This window comes from Oncorhynchus kisutch, linkage group LG5 (genome assembly GCF_002021735.2).
Source record: "Oncorhynchus kisutch isolate 150728-3 linkage group LG5, Okis_V2, whole genome shotgun sequence".
NCBI classification, from domain to species: domain Eukaryota; kingdom Metazoa; phylum Chordata; class Actinopteri; order Salmoniformes; family Salmonidae; genus Oncorhynchus; species Oncorhynchus kisutch.
In genome coordinates, this window is record NC_034178.2 from 26,969,215 (window position 1) to 26,994,510 (window position 25,296).

At 41.8% G+C, this 25,296-nt stretch overlaps 1 protein-coding gene across 4 annotated transcripts in view; it reads left to right on the forward strand.

The window, feature by feature from the left end:
- Positions 1–25,296, forward strand: part of LOC109890826 (metabotropic glutamate receptor 4) — a 373,677-nt gene that overhangs the window by 88,899 nt on the left and 259,482 nt on the right. Inside the window, exon 1 of one of the 4 annotated variants that reach the window (XM_020482876.2) lies at positions 18,969–19,146. The exons of the other annotated variants lie outside the window; for them this stretch is intronic. The gene's annotated coding sequence lies outside the window, so the exon portion shown is untranslated. Of the gene's footprint in view, positions 1–18,968; positions 19,147–25,296 lie in introns of those variants that run through there. 4 annotated transcript variants of the gene reach the window in all.

A 25,296-nucleotide genomic window follows, 5' to 3' on the forward strand; every position in this document is an offset into this window, starting at 1 on the left:
TTCCAAACTACTCATTATTGAATTTGCGATTTCCAACTTGTGTAATATTTATGGCCAATGGCCGATGATCACCGATACGTTTCATCTATCATTTCTCTTCGTATGGATTAAAAAGGATTTGCCAGTAGATTGTCGACTTGATTCATGATGATAACTGCTAGCTAAGATTTTGAAAGTATGATGTTGACATGATCAGTCCAATCAAAGCTACAGTAGATATAACATGATTTGACGTCATTTTATCTGTGGCCAATGACCTTGAGCCTTCTTGGATGGGCAGTTCTTCCAATGTGACTCTATGGTAGCCCCTAAGGGGCTAGAATATTCGGTCTCAACCCTTAGACTTGGCGGTGACGTAGTGTCCCCATGAGTGACAGAACACTGAGCCAATCACAGCGAAATGCTCCATATTTTCAGCTGGCTTGCCCCACCATCACAGAAAGCACTAAGCTAGGCTGAAACACCTGCATTTTGTAGCTCCTTTACTCAAGAAAACAAAAATAAGACCATGTTTGTACGTGGCTTTATTAACTCAATGATATATATTTTGTTTACATTGTTTGCAAACTGATTCGTGACACGTATTAATGCCAAAATAACATGCAAAACAGGCAAGAAAGTAATGCCCTGATTCATGTCTGGGCAGAAAACGTAGCATGAGGACTTGCGACCACGGAACAGAACGTTATTCAGGATCCAGACCTTTTTCAAGGTCTGGAACAACGTTCATTTAAAAAAAAGGGCAGAGCTGCAAATTCCAGGTGGCAGCTGAGCAGAGGTCCCCTAAGGCGAACTAAGGCCCCGACCTGTCACACTCTCACTGTTGCTGACCGGGTGATGATGTACACCTTTCATTAACAGCCTTCACCAGATGGTGTGTGTAATGAGACAATCATCATGTCCTGAATTTCTAAGTCTTTCAGTACAAATGCGGCAGAGGCCATGTTTCATGTTAATGTAAGTTTAACACACTCTCAACCTCTGAGGACATATTCAATGTTGTGGCAGTTACTCGGTACACATGACAGGCTTTCAATATTCATTGGGGATGTCACATCACTCATATTTGTTAAAAAGACAGTCGCGCTCCATAGTAATTTATATCTACTGTAATCAAATGTCACAGGATGGACTCCGTTTGCTGGAAAAAGCTGATTTGCGTATATTTCTGCCAACCTAATGACGCACAGAGCACAACGAGAGGTGGCTGTAGTGCTTTGAGTCAGACGTCACTTGAAATCAATGTGATGAATCAAAACGCCTTTCTCAGTGATAGGCAGTGTTAACCATACCTCCACCGTTAACACCTGCTCATAATAATTGGGCTTGGCTTAATCACGATGCCACAGACATCATTAGTCTCCCACAGGAGGATGTGACAGACCAATGGGACACTGAACACCTCACTAGCTAGGTTTCCATCCAATTGGTGAGGGAATGGCATTCGAATATTCAAAAATCTGCATAAAACAAATGTTTGCATTTTCCCACCAGAGATTGATTTGTTGCAGATTAAAGGCTGTGGGCACGTATACCTTACATCAGGGATCATGAACTAGATTCAGCCGTGGGCCAATTTCTTTTATTGAGCGGATGGTCAGGGGCCGGAACATAATAATTTGTAGACTGCAAGAAGCCCAAACAGATATAATATTTGACTAAAACATAATCATTTCAAACCTTGCTTACATTTGTATACGATCACGTGTCTCTTTATTATGTGTCATGACGTTGGCCCGGGGGTAGGTTTATGACAGTCATAAATACCTCTCCCCCCTTTTTCCTTTTCCTCACTTTTGCCTGATGGCAAGGTGCTCCATCATGCTGGAAAAGGCATTGTTCGTCACCAAACTGTTCCTGGATGGTTGGGAGAAGTTGCTCTCGGAGGATGTGTTGGTACCATTCTTGGCTGTGTTCTTAGGCAAAATTGTGAGTGAGCCCACTCCCTTGGCTGAGAAGCAACCCCACACATGAATGGTCTCAGGATGCTTTACTGTTGGCATGACACAGGACTGATGGTAGCGCTCACCTTGTCTTCTCCGGACAAGCTTTTTTTCCGGATGCCCCAAACATTTGGAAAGGGGATCCATCAGAGAAAATGACTACCCCAGTCCTCAGCAGTCCAATCCCTGTACCATTTGCAGAATATCAGTCTGTCCCTGATGTTTTTCCTGGAGAGAAGTGGCTTCTTTGCTGCCCTTCTTGACACCAGGCCATCCTCCAAAAGTCTTTGCCTCACTGTGCATGCAGATGCACTCACACCTGTCTGCTGCCATTCCTGATCAAGCTCTGTACTGTTGGTGCACTGATCCCGCAGCTGAATCAACTAAGAGACGGTCCTGGTGCTCGCTGGACTTTCTTGGGCGCCCTGAAGCCTTCTTCACAACAATTGAACCACTCTCCTTGATGTTCTTGCTGATCCCGTAAGTGCTTGATTTAGGTGCAATCTTACTGTCAGCAATATCCTTTCCTGTGAAGCCCTTTTTGTGTAAAGCAATTAGGTGTTGAGGATCAGCGTGGTAGATGTGTTGCTACCTACTCTCACCACCTGGGGGTGGCCCGTCAGGAAGTCCAGGATCCAGTTGCAGAGGGGGGTGTTTAGTCACAGGATCCTTAGCTTAGTGATGAGCTTTGAGGGTTCTATGGTGTTGAACGCTGAGCTGTATTCAATGAGTAGCATTCTCACATAAGTGTTCCTTTTGTCCAGGTGTGAAAGGGCAGTGTGGAGTCCAATAGAGATTGCATCATCTGTGGATCTGTATGGGCGGTAGTCTGTAATAGTTTGTAAGCCCTGCCACATAAGACGAGTGTCGGGGACAGTGTAGTATGATTCAATCTTAGCCCTGTATTGACACTTTGCCTGTTTGATGGTTCGTCGCAGTGCATAGCAGGATTTCTTGTAAGATGCTAAAACGGCAAATCCAGGAGTCAAAACCGGGGGACGCAACTAACATACAGAATAAACCACTGTTCATGATTCCACTCATTCGCAAAGAGGCAGGCTTGATTAAAACTCAGTCAGATCAAAAATATAAGCACTCTAAGCTTTGATCAACGCTCAGTTTTCATTATCATTGTAAAGCCCCAGTTATTTTGATTCCTTTTAAGGTAAAAAACATGTCCCTGGCATTTTAAGGTCAACCCTGTTACGAGTACCGAGCTCTCATTTTAATATGGTGAAATGATTTTTTTTTTTCAATAATATTTTCAAAAGAGACATTGAACATCTAAAAGTCAAATCATAGTATATGCAGGTGAGCTCGTTTTATTCTTTTTGGCCATTTTCTGGTGTTGTGTGGAAACTGAGTGGGTCGAGAAGGGACATTCACCAGGCAAAAGAGGCATAAGCGGTCGCTTAGGGCTTGGCAAGAGGCAAAATACCTTTTGTGGATAATGGAGAAGAGGCACGTACAGTTGAAGGCAGAAGTTTACATACACCTCAGCCAAATACTGTACATTTAAACTCAGATTTTCACAATTCCTGACATTTAATCCTAATGAAAATTCCCTGTCTTAGGTCAGTTATTCCCCGTCTTATTTTAAGAATGTGAAATGTCTGAATAATAGTAGAGAGAACAATTTATTTCAGCTTTTATTTCTTTCATCACACTTCCAATGGGTCAGAAGTTTTACATACACTCAATTAGTATTTGGTAGCATTGCCTTTAAATTGTTTAACTTGGGTCAAACATTTCAGGTAGCCTTCCAAAAGCTTCTCACAATAAGTTGGGTGAATTTTGGCCCATTCCTCCTGACAGAGCTGATGTAACTGAGTCAGGTCTGTAGGCCTCCTTGCTCGCACATGTTTTTTCAGTTCTGCCCACAAATTTCTATGGGATTGAAGTCAGGGCTTTGTGATGGCTACTCCAATTCCTTGACTTTGTTGTCCTTAAGCCATTTTGCCACAACTTTGAAAGTATGCTTGGAGTCAATGTCCATTTGGAAGACCCATTTGTGACAAGTTTTAACTTCCTGACTGATGTCTTGAGATGTTGCTTCAATATATCCACATAATTTTCCATCCTCATGATATCATCTAGTTTGAAGTGCATCAGTCTCTCCTGCAGCAAAGCATAACATGACGCTTGCCAACCCCGTACTTCACGGTTCAGATGGTGTTCTTCGGTTTGCAAGCCTCCCCCTTTTTCCTCCAAACATAACGATGGTCATTATGGCCAAACAGTTTTGTTTTTGTTTCCTCAGACCAGAGGACATTTCTCCAAAAAGTACGTTCTTTGTCCCAATGTGCAGTTGAAAACTGTTGTCTGGCTTTTTTATGGCGGTTTTGGAGCAGTGGCTTCTTCCTTGCTGAGTGGCCTTTCAGGTTATGTTGATATAGGACTCGTTTTACTGTGGATATAGATACTTTTGTACCCGTTTCCTCCCACATCTTCACAAGGTCCTTTTCTGTTGTTCTGGGATTGATTAGCACTTTTTGCGCCAAAGTGCGTTCATCTCTAGGACACAGAACGCATCTTCTTCCTGAGTGGAATGACGGCTGCGTGGTTCCATGGTGTTTATACTTGCATACTATTGTTTGTACAGATGAACGTGGTACCTTCAGGCATTTGTAAATTACTCCCAAGGATGAACCAGACTTGTGGAGGTCTACAATTTTTTTTCTGAGGTATATGCTGATTTTATTTTGATTTTCCCATGTTGTCAAGCAAGGAGACACTGAGTTTGAAGGTAGGCCTTGAAATACATTCACAGCTACACCTCCAATTTACTCAAATTATGTCAATTATCAGAAGCTTCTAAAGCCATGACATAATTTTCTGGAATTTTCCAAGCTGTTTAATCTTGGAACTACCCATCCCGGATCCGGGAGAATTGTCATCAACTGACACTAATTAGCATAACGCAACGGACAAAAGATATTACTAGAAAATATTAATATTCATGAAATCACAAGTGAAATATAGTGAAACACAGCTTAGCCTTTTGTTAATCACCCTGTCATCTCAGGCAAAGCAAGACAAGCATTTGTGTAAGTTTATCGATATCCTAGCATAGCATTATGTCCAGTTAGCAGCAGGAAGCTTGGTCACAAAAATCAGAAAAGCAATCAAATTAACCTTTTACCTTTGATCTCCGGATGTTTTCACTGACGAGACTCCCAGTTAGACAGCAAATGTTCATTTTGTTCCATAAAGATTATTTTTATAGCCAAAATACCTCAGTTTGTTCTTCACGTTTGGTTGAGAAATCCACCAGAATCTGTGGTCACGACAACGCCGAAAAATATTCAAAATTAAATCCATAATATCGACAGTAACATGGCAAACGTTTTTTTATAATCAATCCTCAAGGTGTTTTTCAAATATCTATTCGATGATATATCAACCGGGTCAGTTGGCTTCTTAGTAGGAGCGAGAGAAACAATGGCCACGTTTGTCTATTATGCACATATCACTCTGAGAGCCATCAGCTGACCACTGACGCAATGTTGTCGCTCACGCTCATTTTTCAAAATAAAAGCCTGAAACTATGTCTTGTGACACTAGACACATTAGGGAAGTCATAGAAAAAGGAATCTGGTTGATAGCCCTTTCACTGCTCAGTAGGGACGCATAGGAACGCAGAGGTTTCTAAATAAGAGTCACTTCATGATTGGAATTTTTCAGGTCTTCGCCTGCAATATCAGTTCTGTTATACTCACAGACAATATTTTTGACAGTTTCGGAAACTTTAGAGTTCTCTATCATAAGCTGTCAATTATATGCATATTCTATTATCTGGTCCTGAAAAATAGCCCGTTTACTTTGGGAATGTTATTTTTCCAAAAATGAAAATAGTGCCCCCTAGTTTCAAGAGGTTAAAGGCACAGTCAACTTAGTGTATGTAAACTTCTGACCCACTGTAATTGTGATACAGTGAACTATAAGTGAAATGATCTGTCTGTAAACAATTGTTGGGAAAATGACTTGTGTCATGCGCAAAGTAGATGTCCTAACCAACTTGCCAAAACTATAGTTTGTTAACAAGACTTTTGTGGAGTGGTTGAAAAACGAGTTTTAATGACTCCAACCTAAGTGTATGTAAACTTCAACTGTATATTGCATTCAGAAAGTATTCAGACCCCTTTCCTTTTTCCACATTTTGTTACGTTACAGCCTTATAATAAAATTGATTACATTTTCCCCCCCACATCAATCTGCACAAAATACCCCATAATGTCAAAGCGAAAACTGTTTTTTAGGAATTTTTGGAAATGTATTAAAAATAAACAGATACCTTATATACATAAGTATTCAGAACCTTTGCTGTGAGACTCGAAATTGAGCTCAGGTGCATCCTGTTTTCATTGATCATCCTTGAGATGTTTCTATCCACCTTTGGCAAATTAAATTGATTGGACATGATTTGTCCGTAGAAGTCCGATGCATGATTGTGTCAAGGCACAGATCTGGGGAAGGGTACAATAACATTTCTGCAGCATTGAAGGTTTCCAAGAACACAGTGCCCTCCACATTCTTAAATGGAAAAGGTTTGGATCTTCCAAGACTCATTCTAGAGCCCTAGCTTGGCCAAACAGAGCAATCAGAGGAGAAGGGCCTTGGTGACCAAGAACCGGGTGGCACTCTGACAGAGCTCTAGAGTTCCTCTGTGGAGATGGGAAAATCTTCCAAAAGGACAACCATCTCTGCAGCATTTCACCAATCAGGCCTTTATGGTAGAGTGGCCAGATGGAAGCCACTCCTCAGTAAAAGGCACATGACAGCCCGCATGGACTTTGCCAAAATGCACCTAAAGGACTCTCAGACCATGAGAAACAAGATTCTCTGATCTGATGAAACCAAGATTGAACTCTTTGGCCTGAATGCCAAGCGTCACATCTGGAGCAAACCTTGCGCCATCCCTACGGTGAAGCATGGTGGTGGCAGCATCATGCTGTGGGAATGTTTTTCAGTGCCAGGGACTAGGAGACTAGTCAGGATTGTGGGAAAGATTAATGGAGCAAAGTACATAGAGATCCTTGATGTGAACCTGCTCCAGAGCACTCAGGACCTCAGACTGGGGGCACACAGACAAGACAACGCCGGAGTGTCTCTGAATGTCCTTGAGTGGCCCAGCCAGAGCTCTGACTTGAACCCGATCAAACATCTCTGGAGAGACCTGAAAGTAGCTGTGCCGCTACGCTCCCTGTCCAACCTGAAAGAACTTGAGAGGAGCTGCAGAGAAGAATGGGAGAAACTCCCCAAATACAGGTGTGCCAAGCTTGTAGCTTCATACCCATGATGACTTGAGGCTGTAATTGCTTCCAAATTTGCTTCAACAAAGTGCTGAGTAAAGGGTCTGAATACTTATGTAAATGTGATATTTCTAAAACTTTTTTTTTTGCTTCGTCATTATGGGGTATTGTGTGTAGATTGATGGGCATTTATTGGAATAATAATGTAACAAAATGTGGAAAATGTCAACCGCTCTGAATATTTTCCGAATGCACTTTATATGGTCACATTATTAGACAGTAGGATGACGCGGGAGAATGATGAGCCACAACAGACAGCGCATCTCAGTATCCAAAGTAAAAAAAATACAGCCAGACTGGCCTGCTGCTGTTAACTTTTTAGACCTTAAAACGGTTGAGAGTAGACCCACAACTGATCCAAATGTAATGAAACATTCAAATCGCAGGGTTTTCGCATTGTTATTCAAATGACATTTTCACTGCAGCCTAGAGTAGAATTTTGTACTCACTTGACAACAATAATGCTATTCTTCATGGCATTGTTGTGTTGTAGGCTAGTCTAGTTAGGATAATTGTACTGTCCCCAACCAAGATCAATAGGGGAGCTTTTTGAGCTGCGTCTGTCTCATGTCTTCACTGTTCTTTCATGTGCAACTATGCACCTGCCCTCTCTGCTGCCTATCACCAATTCCTATTTCTTCATATAAAAAATGTATGCAGCTTTGAATGCTTATACTTGTGGCATGATTTCTACACAAAAAATAAACACAACATGTAAAGTGTTGGTCCCATGTGTCATGAGCTGAAATAAATGATGTCATACGTTTTCCTTATGCACCAAAAGCCTATTTCTATAAAATGTTGGTCACAAATGTGTTTACATCCCTGTTAGTGAGCATTTCTCCTTTGCCAAGACAATCTATCCACCTGACAGGTGTGGCATATCAAGAAGCTGTTTAAACAGCATCATCATTACACAGTAAACGGCCCCTCTAAAATGTGCAGTTTTGTCACACAACACAATGTCACAGATGTCTCAAGTTTTGAGTGAGCGTGCAATTGGCATACTGACAGCAGGAATGTCCACCAAAGCTGTTGCCAGAGATTTGAATGTTAATTTCTCTACCATAAGAAAATTTTAGAAAATTTGGCAGTACGTTCAACCGGTCTTACAACCACAGACCACGTGTAACCACACCAGATCAGGACCTCCACATCCGGCTTCTTCATCTGCGGGATCGTCTGAGACCAGACACCGGACAACTGATGAAACTATGGGTTTGCACAACCGAAGAATTTCTGTACAAACTGTCAGAAACCGTCTCAGGGAAGCTCATCTGCATGCTTGTCATCCTCACTAGGGTTTGACCTTACTGCAGTTTGGCATCATAACTGACTTCAGTTGGCAAATGCTCACCTTCGATGGCCACTGGCACACTGGAGAAGTGTGCCTTTCATATCTATATTCCCATTCATGTGAAATCCATAGATTAGGGTCTAATTAATTTCCTTATATGAACTGTAACTCAGTAAAATCTTTAAAATTGCTATATGTTGAGTTTATGGACAAACGATCCACCTACCACTATTGTCATTATGAATGGTGGATAGAGGGCAGGATAGACAGACTGGTAGACTACACTGAGTATACCAAACATTAGGAACACTTTCCTAATATTGATAGTGTCGACAGCGTTCCACAGGGATGCTGGCCCATGTTTACTCCAATGCTTCTCAAAGTTGTGTCAAGTTGTCTGGATTACCTTTTGATGATGGACCAACCTGTTGCGCTTGAAAAACCAAGCAGCTTTAGAGTACTTGACACAAACCTTAGCACCTGGCACCTACTACCATACCCTGTTCAACAGCACTTCAATATTTTGTCTTGCCTATTCACCATCTGAATGGCGCACATACATTACACAATCCATGTCTCAATCGTCTCGAGGCTTAAAACTCCTTCTTTAAGCTTTCTCCTCCATCTACACTGAAGTGGATTCAACAGGTGACATCAATAAGGGATCAAAGCTTTTACCTGGATTCACCTGGTCAGTTTATGTCATGGAAAGAGGTGGTCTTAATGTTTTGTATAGTAAAAGTTAGTGCATGGGGAAAAAAAGAAGTTTTATTTGTAATAATGGCAATTACAACAATACTGAATTAACACTTATTTTAACTTAATATAAAACATCAATAAAATCAATTTAGCCTCAAATAAATAATGAAACATGTTCAATTTGGTTTAAATAATGCAAAAACAAAGTGATATGTGCCATGTCAAAATATGTGCCATGTAAAAAAGCTAACGTTTAAGTTCCTTGCTCAGAACATGAGCACATATGAAAGTTGGTGGTTCCTTTTAACATGAGACTTCAATATTCCAAGGTAAGAGATTTTAGGTTGTAGTTAATATAGTATTTATAGGACTATTTCTCTCTATACCATTTGTATTTCATATACCTTTGACTATTGGATGTTCTTATAGGCACTATAGTATTGCCAGTGTAACAGTATATCTTCCGTCCCCCCCCCGCCCCTACCTGGGCTCGAACCAGGAACACATCGACAACAGCCACACTCAAAACATCGTTTCGAGTGTGGCTGTAGCGCAAGGGGAATAACTACTCCAAATCTAAAAGCGAGTGACGTTTGAAACAGTATTAGCGCACACCCAGCTAACTAGCTCGCCATTTCACATCGGTTACACCAGCCATTAGGCTGATAGGCTTGAAGTCATAAACAGGCCTGTGCTTGCGAAGAGCTGCTGGCAAAACGCACGAAAGTGCTGTTTGAATGAATGATTACGGACCTGCTGCTGCTCAGTCAGACTGCTCTACCAAATCAGACTTAATTATAACATAATAACACACAGAAATACGAGACTTTGGTCATTAATATAATCAAATCCGGAAATCATTTCGAAAACAAAATGTTTATTTCAGTGAAATACGGAACCGTTTGGTGGCATCCCTTAGTCTAAATATTCTTATTACATTGCACAACCTTCAATGTATGTCACAATTACGTAAGATTCTGGCAAATTAGTTCGCAATGAGCCAGGCAGCCCAAACTGTTGCATATACCCTGACTCTGCGTGCAATGAACGCAAGAGAAATGACACAATTTCACCTGGTTAATATTGCCTGCTAAACTGGATCAGTAGTTATAACTAGTGATTATGATTGCTTGTTTTTTTTAACGATAAGTTTAATGCTAGCTCGCAATTTGCGTAACAGGCAGGCTACTTGTGGAGTGCAATGGTTAGAGCGTTGGACTAGTTAACTGTGCGGTTGCAAGATTGGATCCCCTGAGCTGACACGGTGAAAATCTGTCCTTCTGCCCCTGAACAAGGCAGTTAACCCACAGTTCCTAGGCAGTCATTGAAAGTAAGAATGTGTTCTTAACTGACTTAACTGACTTGCCTAGTCACTAATAATAAATATATATATATTTTTAAATAATCGGAAATCGGCGTTCAATTTACCGATTTCCGATGGTTATGAATGCTTGAAATCAGTCATTCCGATTAATCGGTCGACCTCTAGAAGAAATATAGTAAAACCTGCAAAAGATGGAATGTAAAACCAGGGAAAGATCTCACTACCCTCCCCTGTGCCCAATAAAAAAAAAACACAAAACCCTCCCTAAAGCAAAAAAAAAAGTTAGACATAACAAGTCCACCCTATTACTCATAGATAGACACTAGAAATGTTTTAACAATTTATTTACTTTGGTGAAGCTTGTATTTGTATTAATTGCCCCTCCATGTTACACACAACAAGCTTCCATTCACCCTGCCACGAGGTGAATTATAGCTGATTTAAGATGAAATCGTCAACCCTGTTACGGTCAACACTGTTACGGTCAACACTGTTACTTTATTTTGCATTTAATAGGCACTTACTATTCTTTAAAAAAAAGTTAACCTCTTGAGATGGGAATGTGCTCATCATGACAGAGTTACACTACCCAAAAGAGATACATTTAGTGGAACCCAGATTAATTTACATGGCATTGTTCACGGAGGAGAGACACAGCTCTCATACACACATCCATCCATGCACCAATCATTATAGGTCACTGGGCAGATGGCCACCATCTGACATGTCAACCACTTTCTAGTATCCCCATGACAGCTGCAATCTATGCTCTCCTTTTTGGTCGATGCACATATAACACTTCAGAAGTTGAAATACTGTATGCCATGGTAGATTTAAAACTTCAGCAGTCCCCTATAGCCATGCACGCAATTCTCCAGCCATTTTGTGTCAGACTGTTCTTAAGTTGGAGACATTGGATTGGATTTTTCTACATTGCTTGTCTGAAAAGATTGGGAGTGGGGGCAGGTTTACATTAAATTATTATACAGTATGACACTTTATGGTGTATGTAGGCTTCTCCTGCATGGATCTAGCTTGGCTACACTAGGTTCTCAGGTAACTGAGCGGTACATCCCAAATCCTTCCACTGACCATCGAAAGGAAGCAAGAAATGAACAAATAATTGAAGCAATGAAACAATTGTTTGGCAGAACCACCCGTTATATTGGAATTACCATTTGAATACAATTTGAGGTGTTGCCATGAGATCATGAATATTTACAGACAGAGAGCTTACTTGATGAACATATGATGAATGATGAACATAATCAGCCCAGCATATGTTATACATTCATCATGAGCAGCTCACTGTTCATGTTCTTCTATTTGTTCAGCTGTTCTTCCCTTCTTCCATTCCTTGAAACGCATAACCTTGAGGTGAGATGGCATGGTGAAGCTTTTTCCATTTGTGTCCACATACAACTGGTGGTGCAGGAACAATATCTTCATCTTCAGCAGCAACCCTTTCTATCCTTCCCACTGCACATGACTAGCAACAAGCCAAATTTGGACCAAATTTGTTTTTATCTTGCAATTAGGTTTCCTGATTGTGCATGATTCGTTAGTAATAATACACAGATTCCCCTGAATATGGGGAAGGAAAGCAGGCCTTAAACGGGATCCGTGGTGTTTTAATAAGACGCTGATTAAGTGGGAGACAGTGAAGTTGGTAACAAGAAGACATGGATGAAGGTGGAGGTTAATAAGGATGTCAACACTATAAGTCAGATGAAGTGAAGTGAGAAGGCTCTCTGTCCATGAACTAACCCCTAGTCCCTACCCCATACACTGGCCCTGTCACGCCTGCTCCCGCTCTCCCTCACTGGTGCTCGAGGGCGCCAGGCTGCCCAGAACTACGCACTCCTGCCGCAATCATTACGCACACCTGATCCCCTCATCACGCGCATCAGCGATTTAATTGCACTCACCTGGACTCAATCACCTGTGTTATTTCCTCCCATATATCTGTCTGTTCCCCAGCTCTGTTCTCCGCTTCAGCATGAATTGTTTTTGTTGTTATGGTACCCAGTTCTCACGCTGTTCCTGTCCTGTTCCATGTCTGTGCTATATTAAATGTTCACTCTCCGTACCTGCTTCTCTACTCCAGCGTCGGTTCTTACAGGCCCTAGATCCTAGCCCACTCTGCTTAGACCTATCATGTAGATCTGAAAACAATTGGGCAGGTATGAGCAATATAGACACAATTATTCACCTAGTTTATAAGGGCAAGGTGTAGCTACAGTAGGCCTACTACCAAATTGTGTGAAGCTAATTGAGATCTTCATAAAGTGACTAGTCGTCTATAGGTTAATTCAGCTAGGCTAGGGGCTAGTAGCTAGGAGAAATGGGCTAGTAGCTAATAGCTAGGAGTTAGTTCAGCTAGGGGCTAGTAGCGCTAGAGGCTAGGGGGCTAGTAGCTAGGGGCTAGGAATTGTTTCTGGACGAGGCCCTCTTGACTAATGGGATGGGTTTAGTCAAAGCATGTTTACAAATCTTAAATCAGTTTGGTGGTAGTGAGAAGATTAAATCACCCTATTGCACCTCTTTTGACCCATTCCTATTGTCTGGACTTTCCTCTTAGCTGTGAGAAATTCATCATGATGGTGTGAAATAATCAGCGTTATTGGGTTGATTTGTACGCAGTAAGAAGAGTAAGTAAGTCTTAATGAGGTGCTTTGTCATGCCATTTCTTTGAGGAGATGATTGGAGGTCCTCATTAGGAGTCAAGCTTGGTTCTCTGTGTGAAATTGTCAATGCATTACTTCTTTCTGGCCTCCGAAGGCTTGTTAAAGTGTGAGGGCCGAGCAGCTCACAGTACGTATCAAATCAAAACTCTATGTTTGAGTGATTTCTCACGAAACTAGAACCCAAAATGACCATGACTTTTTTTGATTTTCACAAAATGTAATCTGTAAAAGGGTCCTTTGGAGGAAGGATTGTTTACATATATTTGACATTTGTATTGTAAAACATAATTAAGAAATAATCTATTGAATATTACCCAGGCCTCCTTTAAGACTCCATAATCTCTAGGTGCTACAAAGCAAAAGTCATATGAAGCTTTACCACTTGCTCTGTAATATGAGTAGTATTTGTAATTCAATTAAAACATTCTTACATACATTTATGAATATTGAATAATACAAACATGAATATTGAAAGTATTTTTGATTTGGGCTAATATTACAATATATTTTTGAACATAATATACTCTACGAGCATTTCAAAGTTCCAGAGTGGGATATCTGCTACCTTTTTAAAGTTCTAATCCAATTTTTAAGCATTACCATCAGAGTGAGTCAAAATGGTTGCCCTCTGCTGTTGTTTTGCAGTATGTGCAATGATACAAGTAAAGAAGGGCTATGATTGGAAGTCGGGTCTAGTCTGTGGATAAATCAATGCCGCCTGACAGGTAGCAGTCCTCACTATTGACTATGTAGCTACCTCCTTCCGTCAAATACCACAGAGTGAAGGCTCCTGTGGTCGATCTTGTATTCAGTATACTAGCTCCAATATGGCCGTAGGCAGTAGACTGCAGGCCTACTAAAGGCACTTGTGGTTTGCATGATGAAGAAGTGTGAAAAAGCTCCTTCTGACCCACTATGTTGAGTATGTAAGGGATCATTAGCACCTACCACAACTCCGAGTCAACAGGTGAGAAGAGATGCCTCACCCCATGCCATCCTCTCTGGACCATTACCCAAACCTGCTGAGAGAGCAACCTTAACTGCCCATGACTCGCAGGGATCTGGACATTTTGTAAATGGATATGGCATATTGAATCTTCAGAGTCCAGTTCTATCTGCTATTGCACCTTCTTCACCACACTTTGTGTGGGTGGACCATTTCAGATTGTTGGTGATGTGTACGCCGAGGAACTTGAAGCTTTCCACCTCCACTGCGGTCCATTCGATGTGGATAGGGGCATGATCCCTCTGCTGTTTCCTGACATCCACGATCAGCTCCTTTTGTTTTGTTAACGTTGAGTGAGAGGTTATTTTCCCTGCACCACTCTCCTACGGCCCTCACCTCCTCCCTGTAGGCTGTCTCGTCATTGTTGGTAGTCAGGCCTACTACTATTGTGTCGCCTTCAAACTTGATGATTTAAGTTGGAGGCATCCGTGGCCACACAGTCATGGGTGAACAGGGAGTACAGGAGAGGGCTGAGCACGCACCCTTGTGGGGCCCCTGTGTTGAGGATCAGTGAAGTGGTGGTGTTGTTTCCTAACTTCACCAACAGGGGTGGCCCATCATGAAGTCCATGACCCAGTTTCACAGGGTGGGGTTCAGACCCAAGGCCCCGAGCTTAATGATGAGCTTTGAGGGTACTATGGTGTTGAATGCTAACCTATAGTCAATGAACAGCATTCTTACATAAGTATTCATCTTGTCCAGATGGGATAGGGCACCAATGGTGATTGCATCGTCTGTGGATCTATTCAGGTGGTAAGCAAATTGAAGTGGGTCTAGGGTGTCAGGCAAGGTAGAGGGGATATGATCCTTAACTAGCCTCTCCAAAGCACTTTATGATGACAGAAGTGAGTGCTACGGGGTGATAGTAATTTAGTTCAGTTACCTTTGATTTCTTGGGTACATGATCAATGGTGGACATCTTGAGGCAAATGCGGACAGCAGACTGGGATTCCATTATCAACTAAGTAAAATACATTTAAACACAGTAGAAAATATCCTGATAAAAAATCAGGTTCTTTCAATCACATCTCTCTACGCCTTTCTGCCTCCCTTTCGATGTGTCTTGACTTGAGTTGTCACTTGTGAAGTGCAACATTGTATCAACTCCGCAGGTTGCATGCTCCCTCAACCACAGGAGCCTGGTGGCACCTTCATTGGGGAGGAGGGCTTGTGGTAATGGCTGGGGTGGAATCAGTTAAATGGTATCAAATACATCACGGTTTGATGCCATTCCATTCGCGCCGTTCCAGCCCTTACTATAAGCTGTCCTCCTCTCAGGAGCCTCCACTGCCATCAACGTGATCAGGACAGAGAAACCAGACACATGGTTATTGCTCATATGGAGGACTCCAAATAAAAGGCAATGAAAACATTTACAAAACTCCTAAATGATGGTTATGAAATAAACCAGTTTCTCACAAGTGGAGCAGGTTGTGAACTCTACCAACAATGTTTAACGTAACCATTTGATGAGGGTTAACGGTACATTTACTAGGCCTACTGGTTGCATTCAGTACCACTCAAAAGTTTGGACACACCTACTCATTCAAGGGTTTTTCTTTATTTTTACTATTGTTCTACATTGTAGAAAAATAGTGAAGACATCAAAACTATGAAATAACACATATGGATTCATGTAGTAACCAAAAAAGTGTTAAGCAAATCAAAATATACACTGCTCAAAAAAATAAAGGGAACACTAAAATAACACATCCTAGATCTGAATGAATGAAATATTCTTATTCAATACATTTTTCTTTACATAGTTGAATGTGCTGACAGCAAAATCACACAAAAATTCAAATCAAAAATCTAATTTATCAACCCATGGAGGTCTGGATTTGGAGTCGCGCTCTAAATTAAAGTGGAAAACCACACTACAGGCTGATCCAACTTTGATGTAATGTCCCTAAAACAAGTCAAAATGAGGCTCAGTAGTGTGTGTGGCCTCCATGTGCCTGTATGACCTCCCTACAACGCCTGGGCATGCTCCTGATGAGTTGGCGGATGGTCTCCTGAGGGATCTCCTCCCAGACCTGGACTAAAGCATCCGCCAACTCCTGGACAGTCTGTGGTGCAACGTGGCGTTGGTGGATGGAGCGAGACATGATGTCCCAGATGTGCTCAATTGGATTCAGGTCTGGGGAACAGGCGGGCCAGTTCATAGCATCAATGCCTTCCTCTTGCAGGAACTGCTGACACACTCCAGCACATGAGGTCTAGCATTGTCTTGCATTAGGAGGAACCCAGGGCCAACCGCACCAGCATATGTTCTCACAAGGGTTCTGAGGATCTCATCTCGGTACCTAATGGCAGTCAGGCTACCTCTGGCGAGCACATGGAGGGCTGTGCAGCCCCACAAAGAAATGCCACCCCACACCATGACTCACCCACCGCCAAACCGGTCATGCTGGAGGATGTTGCAGGCAGCAGAGCGTTCTCCACGGCGTCTCCAGACTCTGTCACGTCTGTTACATGTGCTCAGTGTGAACCTGCTTTCATCTGTGAAGAGCACAGGGCGCCAGTGGCGAATTTGCCAATCTTGGTGTTCTCTGGCAAATGGCAAATGTCCTGCACGGTGTTGGGCTGTAAGCACAACCCCCACCTGTGGACGTCGGGCCCTCATACCACCCTCATGGAGTCTGTTTCTGACCGTTTGAGCAGACACATGCACATTTGTGGCCTGCTGGAGGTCATTTGGCAGGACTCTGGCAGTGGTCCTCCTTGCACAAAGGCAGAGATAGCGGTCCTGCTGCTGGGTTGTTGCCCTCCTACGGCCTCCTTCACGTCTCCTGATAGCACCTCCATGCTCTGGACACTACGCTGACAGACACCGCAAACCTTCTTGCCACAGCTCGCATTGATGTGCCATCCTGGATGAGCTGCACTACCTGAGCCACTTGTGTGGGTTGTAGACTCCGTCTCCTGCTACCACTAGAGTGAAAGCCCCGCCACAGCATTCCAAAGTGACCAAAACATCAGCCAGGAAGCATAGGAACTGAGAAGTGGTCTGTGGTACCACCTGCAGAACAACTCCTTTATTGGGGGTGTCTTGTTAATTGCCTATAATTTCCACCTGTTGTCTATTCCATTTGCACAACAGCATGTGAAATGTATTGTCAATCAGTGTTGCTTCCTAAGTGGACAGTTTGATTTCACAGAAGTGTGATTTGACTTGGAGTTACTTTGTGTTGTTTAAGTGTTCCCTTTATTTTTTTGAGCACTGTATAATTTTGAGATTGTTCAAAGTAACCAACCTGTGCCTTGATGACAGCTTTGCACACTTGGCATTCTCTCAACCAGCTTCATGATGTAGTCACCTGGAATGCAATCCAATTAACAGGTGTGCCTTGTTAAAAGTTCTTTTGCAGAATATCTTTCCTTCTTAATGCGTTTGAGACAGTCAGTTGTGTTGTGACAAGGTAGGGGTGGTATACAGAAGATAGCCCTATTTGGTTACAGACCAAGTCCATATTATGACAAGAACAGCACAAATAAGCAAAGAGAAAACGACAGTCCATCAATTTAAGACATGAAGGTCAGTCAATCCGGAACACTTGAAGAACTTTGAAAGTTGTGTCGAAAAAACCATCAAGCACTATGATGAAACTGGATCTCATGAGGACCACCACAGGAAAGGAATACCCAGTTACCTCTGCTGCAGAGGATAAGTTCATTAGAGTTACCAGCCTCAGAAATTGCAGCCCAAATAACAGCTTCACAGAGTTCAAGTAACAGACACATCTCAACATCAACTATTCAGAGGCCTTCATGGTTGAATTGCTGCAAAGAAACCACTCCTGAAGGACACCAATAATAAGAAGAGACTTGCTTGGGCCAAGAGACAACCACTGTGTCTTTGTGAGACACAGAGTAGGTGTGCAGATGATCTCCACATGTGTGGTTCCCACCGTGAAGCATGGAGGAGGAAGTGTGATGGTGTGGGGATGCTTTGCTGGTGACATTGTCTGTGATTTATTTAGAATTCAAGGCACACTTAGCCAGCAGCAATACACCATCTCATCTGGTTTGCACTTAGTCCTACTAGCATTTGTTTTTTCAACAAAAAATTGACCCCACACCTCCAGACTGTGTAAGGGCTATTTGACCAAGAAGGAGAGTGATGAAGTGCTGCATCAGATGACCTGGCCTCCACGATCTCCCAACCTCAACCCAATTGAGATGGTTTGGGCTGAGTTGGACCGCAGAGTGAAGGAAAAGCAGCCGACAAGTGCTCAGCATATGTGGGAACTCCTTCAAGACTGTTGGAAAAGCATTCCAGGTGAAGCTGGTTGAGAGACTGCCAAGAGTGTGCAAAGCTGTCAATAAAACAAAGGGTGGCTGCTTTGAAGAATCTAAAGTCTAAAATATATTTTTATTTGTTTTAACACTTTTTTGTTTACTACATGATTCCATATGTGTTTTTTAATAGTTCTGATGTCTTCAATATTATTCTACAATGTAGAAAATAGTAAAAATTAAGAAAATTCCCTTGAATGAGTAGGTGTTTCCAAACTTTTGACTGGTACTGTACATGTTATTCAATAATTTAATCCAAACTGCTTTTGCAAGCGTCTACATAGCCAGGAGCTAAAATAGAACTTGGTTCTATTTTTGACGCATGACACACTGCAAGTCCCATCTCCTCCTTGGTTATTTGGAGCATATACCCACGTGGGTGATTGAAAGGTCAACTGAGGTCCACATTTCAGTCCAGTTGGTGTTGGTAACGCACCTTAGTTGTTTGCCAACCTCCATATAAAGTCCAAAGAAGAAGAAGACGGAAATTGAACGAGGAGAGATTAGTAGAAACTAACGTGGTTGACTTTAAAAAAATCTGTGGATTAATTGTGGAGTAGAGGACCGTATGCATTTCAGGTAAATCCGCCACCTCATCCGCCACCTCATCAGGAGCATGCCCAGGCGTTGTAGGGAGGTCATACAGGCACGTGGAGGCCACACACACTACTGAGCCTCATTTTGACTTGTTTTAAGGACATCACATCAAAGTTGGATCAGCCTGTAGTGTGGTTTTCCACTTTAATTTTGAGTGTGACTCCAAATCCAGACCTCCATGGGTTGATAAATTTGATTTCCATTGATCCTTTGTGTGATTTTGTTGTCAGCACATTCAACTATGTAAAGAAAAAAGTATTTAATAAGAATATTTCATTAATTCAGATCAAGGATGTGTTATTTTAGTGTTCCCTTTATTTTTTTTAGCAGTGTAGTTGGTTCAGAGTTCGTTTTGATATTTCAACCTGCTTGTCCTGATCGCATCCGATGTGGATGGACAAAATCAACATGCGTGCCAGGTCTAATCAGAATGTTAGGTCTATTGCCTCGCACGTGGCCCAAATCGTGCCTTCCCAAATCAGCATAAGCCTATGCACTTGTGATTTGAAACAATCCACAGCTATTTTTTAAGAAGCTTATGATCCTCAGTGGCTAAATCATGCTCTCTGGTAAAGTATTTTTAATTATCTTATTTAGACAGGTCTAATTTATATAATTTTTGCTAATTACTTTCGGGGAATTCAGCATCTGAACCGTGCACTATGCACCCGCCAACTTTCCTTTCCAATTCGCAAGTGACTGGAACCAGAGATCTATATATAGTAACAAGATGCTCATGTCTCCGAGTCTTTGTCCCAAAAGCGGGATTGCAGGCGACAAGCTTAGATCTGCATATTACGCCCATAGAAACGCATTGAGCTTATTCAGAACAGGTTTTTGTGAGAGTGAGCCCTCTCGTTTCGTCTCTCTTGCTTATACTAGCGAGTGAAACAGTGCCCCTCTGTCTTACTATATGTAGGCCATGTACCTGATAATGTCTGGCCAGAAAGAAATAATGACATGCCATACTCCTTTGGTCCAGACAGCATCCGATATATGGTCTACACATACGGAGGGGCACTGTTTCGCTCGCTCGGATGCTTTATCTGAGTCTTTCTGTCGGCGCGCGTCTCGGTAAAATAAATGATCAATATTTCAATATTTTATTTGGACGGGCAAGGAGGAACGGGGCAGCCCATAACACCGGTCCTGATATAGGCTTAGAATGGAGAAAATGTTTCTTATTTCTGAAAGGAAAGACTGCCCAAGAAAAAATGAACTGGAAAAAAAAAGGATATAAAGGAGGTTTGAAGTGGGATAGTCATGACAGATGGCGCCAGTAATGGGTACTTAGCAAGCTTCCACATTACCACTCTTTTGGGCTATCTATCCTCCTATCATTCCTTTCTCCATCCCTCTCTCTGTGCTTTTATTCCATCCCTCTCTTAATGCAATGTGATGCATCCATTCTGCAGCACTCTTAGGGTGAGTGAAGTCTGGGTTAGTTCTCACATTTCAGACCATTTTATCTTCCACCAGACACGGTTAAATGAATCTATCCCTCCATTACAGGGGAAAGCATTCTGAGAGTAAACAGAACATTTAGAAAGGGCCCTCTTTCAGTCAGTCATTTCCTTTTTCCCACCCTCAATGTCCTCTTTGTAGGATAAGTCTGCACTAAAAACAACCCCATTACATTGTGCGCCATAAATACTTGTTTCAAATTCAGTCGTTTTTAATAGGCTTTCCTTTCGTGCATTTGGAGAAAACAATATCTTCCATGTACAGCACATAACTGGAACTCCTCTCTGGTGTGGCTGTCATAAAGTTGTTGTTTTCTGAGACAAATCGCGCCAGTGTTTCCTAAGGGTTTCCCATCAAACGACCACAAGAGTCAGCTGATGCATAATGTCATATCTTCCTGACGTTTAACACATTTTCCAGGCTCTAAATAAATCATAACTGTCACTGGATCTACTGCTCCACTTGCTGTGTATGTGTGTGCAACTAAGAACAGGGATTTTCTGGGAATGGACAGAAGCTCTACTGAAAAGGCTGTCATTCATTCGCTATTTGATGCTCGTCTCCGGGTAGAAGTTGCCCTCAGGCACATATCTAGGATCAGCTTACCCTCACCAAATCATGACCTTTACCATTAGAGGGAAAATGCAGAAACTGATCTTAGATCAGTGTCTCTGAAAACCTTTATTTATACTCTGTTTAGGATCACCAACATGCCAACATACATATTGGCCCTTTTACGAAAGCTGATGCCCACTTTACATAGAATTTGTGGTTGTTTGGTTGTACAGTGTATCAGTCATGATGAAAAAATAACTGCATACGCCAATGCCTGAATCTAGACAGTGCATATTGCTTCACTGTCATTGGCCAACAATATAATGATGGTATAATGGTATAATCATAATGATGATATAATGACAGTGCGATAACAATCAACCCAAATGTTAAAGATGTGTTAAAGGATGTGTCGACATTGTCTGATACAAGCAGTTGCCAAGCAGTGACCTTGTTCATCAAACATCCATCATATTCTGTTGTCAAGACCATATCAAGTTATAAACCATTCACCTATATGCAACCTCTGACCCTCACTCCACATTTGCAACTGTCCACCAAGAAAAACCAAGTCGAAACCAGCCCTGCAGGCTCTTAAACCGATCATATCAAGAATGAAAATATCATAGTAGCATGTTACAATTTCTCCAACCCTTCATGTGCAGCCATGCTCTTTCCCTCTCCATCCATTCACTTCTTCCTTTAGGGCAGTCTCATACCTTCCTATTGATCGGCTGTTGGAGCATCAACATTCTGGAGTGAGTGTCAATTAGACAGCTCCTCCTGCCGTCTGTCTCTGTCTCTGTCTCTGTCCAGAGGAACTACAGCACATCCTAAAGAGGCTCTCACTGGCTGCTTGCTTTCCTCATACACCCATTTCCCTTCTATAAAAGCTACACGGCTTTTAGAGAAGGGAGAGGGAAATAATACAACAAAAATATAGATTTTCTTCAAGTGGCTCCCTGTCGCCATTTATGGATTTTCTATACCGCATGCCAAACCGTTTGGACTGGCCTGCTGAAACATCTTCCTTTTGAAGTGTAAGTTGGTATGAAGTTTTTTTTTTCTTCTTGTTTTTTTGAGGGGACGGTCTGAAGTACACGTTCTGTTTGTGAGAAATACAGCTACTTCAAAGAAAACACATGCGGGTACTTTGAAGTTTAGTGCATTTTCTAAAGCAGACAGATTGAGAAAAGTGTTGAGGAGGAATGTTGTTTTTTTCCATTCCATGGTCAATACGTCTCTAACCAATTCTATAAGAGGGAAATGTTTTTGGGATTGGATATTGCCTTCTGAAAAATGTAGTCAAGGGGTAAAGGTCCTCCCATGGAGCAACCCCCCCCCCCCCTCCCATAATACAGCTGTGGCATTGCATGTCAATATCTAAAGTGCAAATATCAAATATGGAATTCAAAAACACACCATTATGCCTAGATAATGGTGATCAGCATCATAGGAAGAGTAGCTAATGGGAATCGAAATAAACAAATAAACACTATCCAACAGGCCATTCTTGTCAGCTCAGCCAGGCATGAGGTGTTGAATGCTCAATCACTGTTATTAGTTATGTGGCCGTATGCAATAGCAGACTTGCTACTCTTGCCTAAAGGTTATTTTGTGCCCTTTTCAAATGAATTCAGTCTATATTACAAACATTGCCTCTAAACTTGAGTAAAGGTTATTCTTTTGATATGAATCCCACATAATTCCCACAGCGGTCTGTGACATTTTGTGGCTATGATACATCTGTTGTTTTACTCAATATACTATTTAGCAGAGCATATTTACTGCTCTAACTTCGGGACTGTCTGCAAATATTGACACATTTTGTTCACCTCAAACACAGTCTTCGTCTCAGCCTTCTCAGTGTGGGAGACTGATTTATCTGAGCATAATACCACCTCATTAGTAAACCAAAACCATACCGGAGATGTACTGTAAACACATGGTAATATCATTCAAAGTATCTTATCTTTAATGTTAACATCAGAATATCATAACAGCTATTGTACACAGCTCATACCATTAAGAATATGGTAGTCGTATTAAATATGCCAATTTCTAATATTCTCATTCCAGTTTACCATTGTTTATACGGTTTGATTCAAATTTTTCATTCCATAAGCCCACTGGCCTGTGATTATCCCAATGGGATTTTTTCTGGTCTCTGGCGACCTGTGACAGTGGGTTGATATTAGGAGGGTTCAGAGATACAGACATTCAAGGCCAGGCCAAGTGAAACAGACCTGACTGTCAAAACTGCAGACTGTGAGTGTGGAACACTCTCACCACAATCACATTGGGATTATTACTTGATATGCATTTTAGCCTGGGAGACAACAAAGGGCAATTCTGATGTCGACAATATTGATTGATGCACTCTCGTGTTCCCACGAGCTAATTTTAATCCCAATGCTGTGATTTTGTTAAGTGACTAAACAAGTTAACATCATATGATCTAAAGGTTTTCCAGATGAAGTTGTTATTGAGTGATTGAAATTGTTGCCATATTGCTTTGTCTTTTGCAGGGAAATATGACCATATAAATATGACCACCTCTTAATTTTGCAAATTACAAATGGAGAATATCTGTTATATTTGTACCTCCTTTAGAGACCTGCCCTTTAAAACAATAGTTTGATAGTAGAAGCATTGCTTACCACAATAACATGAATCTTCCTCAGGACCTTCTCTTATTGCTCTCCAAATACTATATCATTTATCTATATTATAGGTAAAAAGCTATTTGAATTTTTTGAATTCTATTCCGTTATTATCTTTATGTAGTTTTAGTTAGGTGTCCTGTGCTGTGGATGTGTGGTTGGCCTTTGGGGGGGGGAGGTTACAGTCAGTTGGTTGTCGGGCTTCCTGGGCCCTCCCTCCCTTCTCTTTCTGCTGCATTTAAAGGGAATCTGCAGTGAATGAACTCTGCGAAATTACTTCACTCGGTAGCAGATAGTTCAGTGTATTCATAGGACCTTTCCAATATGCTCACAGTGAACCTTGGCCCTTGGTGCAGCAGTCCATCGTCTGACTAACACACTCCTTTGGCAAAACCAGCACATTCACCTCTATTGTATGCTGGGAGATTGTTCCTTCAGATCCCATTACTGTTCCTGCTGCCAAGACTGAACAGTGTCAGGAACATGCAGGACAGCAACCATTTGCAAGTAAGTAAGTAGCCTTGAACAAGGCTTCAAGTATACCCCCTGGACAGGACACAAGTCTATCGCAGAGCCTTGCCCCCAATCTATCTCCTTAATGCTAAGTGCCAAACAGAGATGCATTGCGGCACAGTTTTATAGTCTTTGGTATGACTCAGCCAGGGATCAAACTCCCAACCTTCCAAACTCAAGGCAGACACTCTAACCGCAAGGTTAGTTGGTAGCATAGGCTAAAAGCTGGTGAAATAAAAAAAATAGCTAATCCTATCAAACCTGATGTCAATTTGCAGATGCGTTTTGTAATTTAGTTTGTCTCTCTCGATACAAGAACTATCTATCTGAAACAGCACAGTGTTGCATTGTTCAGCAGAGCGTACAGTTGTGGTAATTATCTACAGTGCTTTCGGAAAGTATTTAGACCCCTTGACTTTTTCCACATTTTGTTATGTTACAGCCTTATTCTGAAATGGATTAAATAAATACAAATCCTCATCAATCTACACACAATATCCCATAATGACGAAGCGGAAAATGTTTTTTTGTTGTAAATATAAATAAAATACCCTATATAAAATACCCTATATAAAATACCCTACGTAAGTATTCAGACGTTTTGCTGTGAGACTCGAAATTGAGCTCCGGTGCATACTGTTTCCATTGATCATCCTTGATGTTTCTGCAACTTGATTGGAGTCCACCAGTGGTAAATTCAATTGATCTATATAAGATCCCACAGTTGACAGTGCATGTCAGAGCAAAAACCAAGACATGATGTCTAAGGAATTGTCCGTTGAGCTCCGGATTGTGTCGAGGCACAGATCTGGGGAAGGGTACCAAAAAATGTTTGCAACATTGAAGGTCCCCAAGAACACGGAGGCCTCCATCATTCTTCAATAGAAGAAGTTTGGAACCACCAAGAAACTGAGCAATCGGGGGAGAAGGGAGGTGA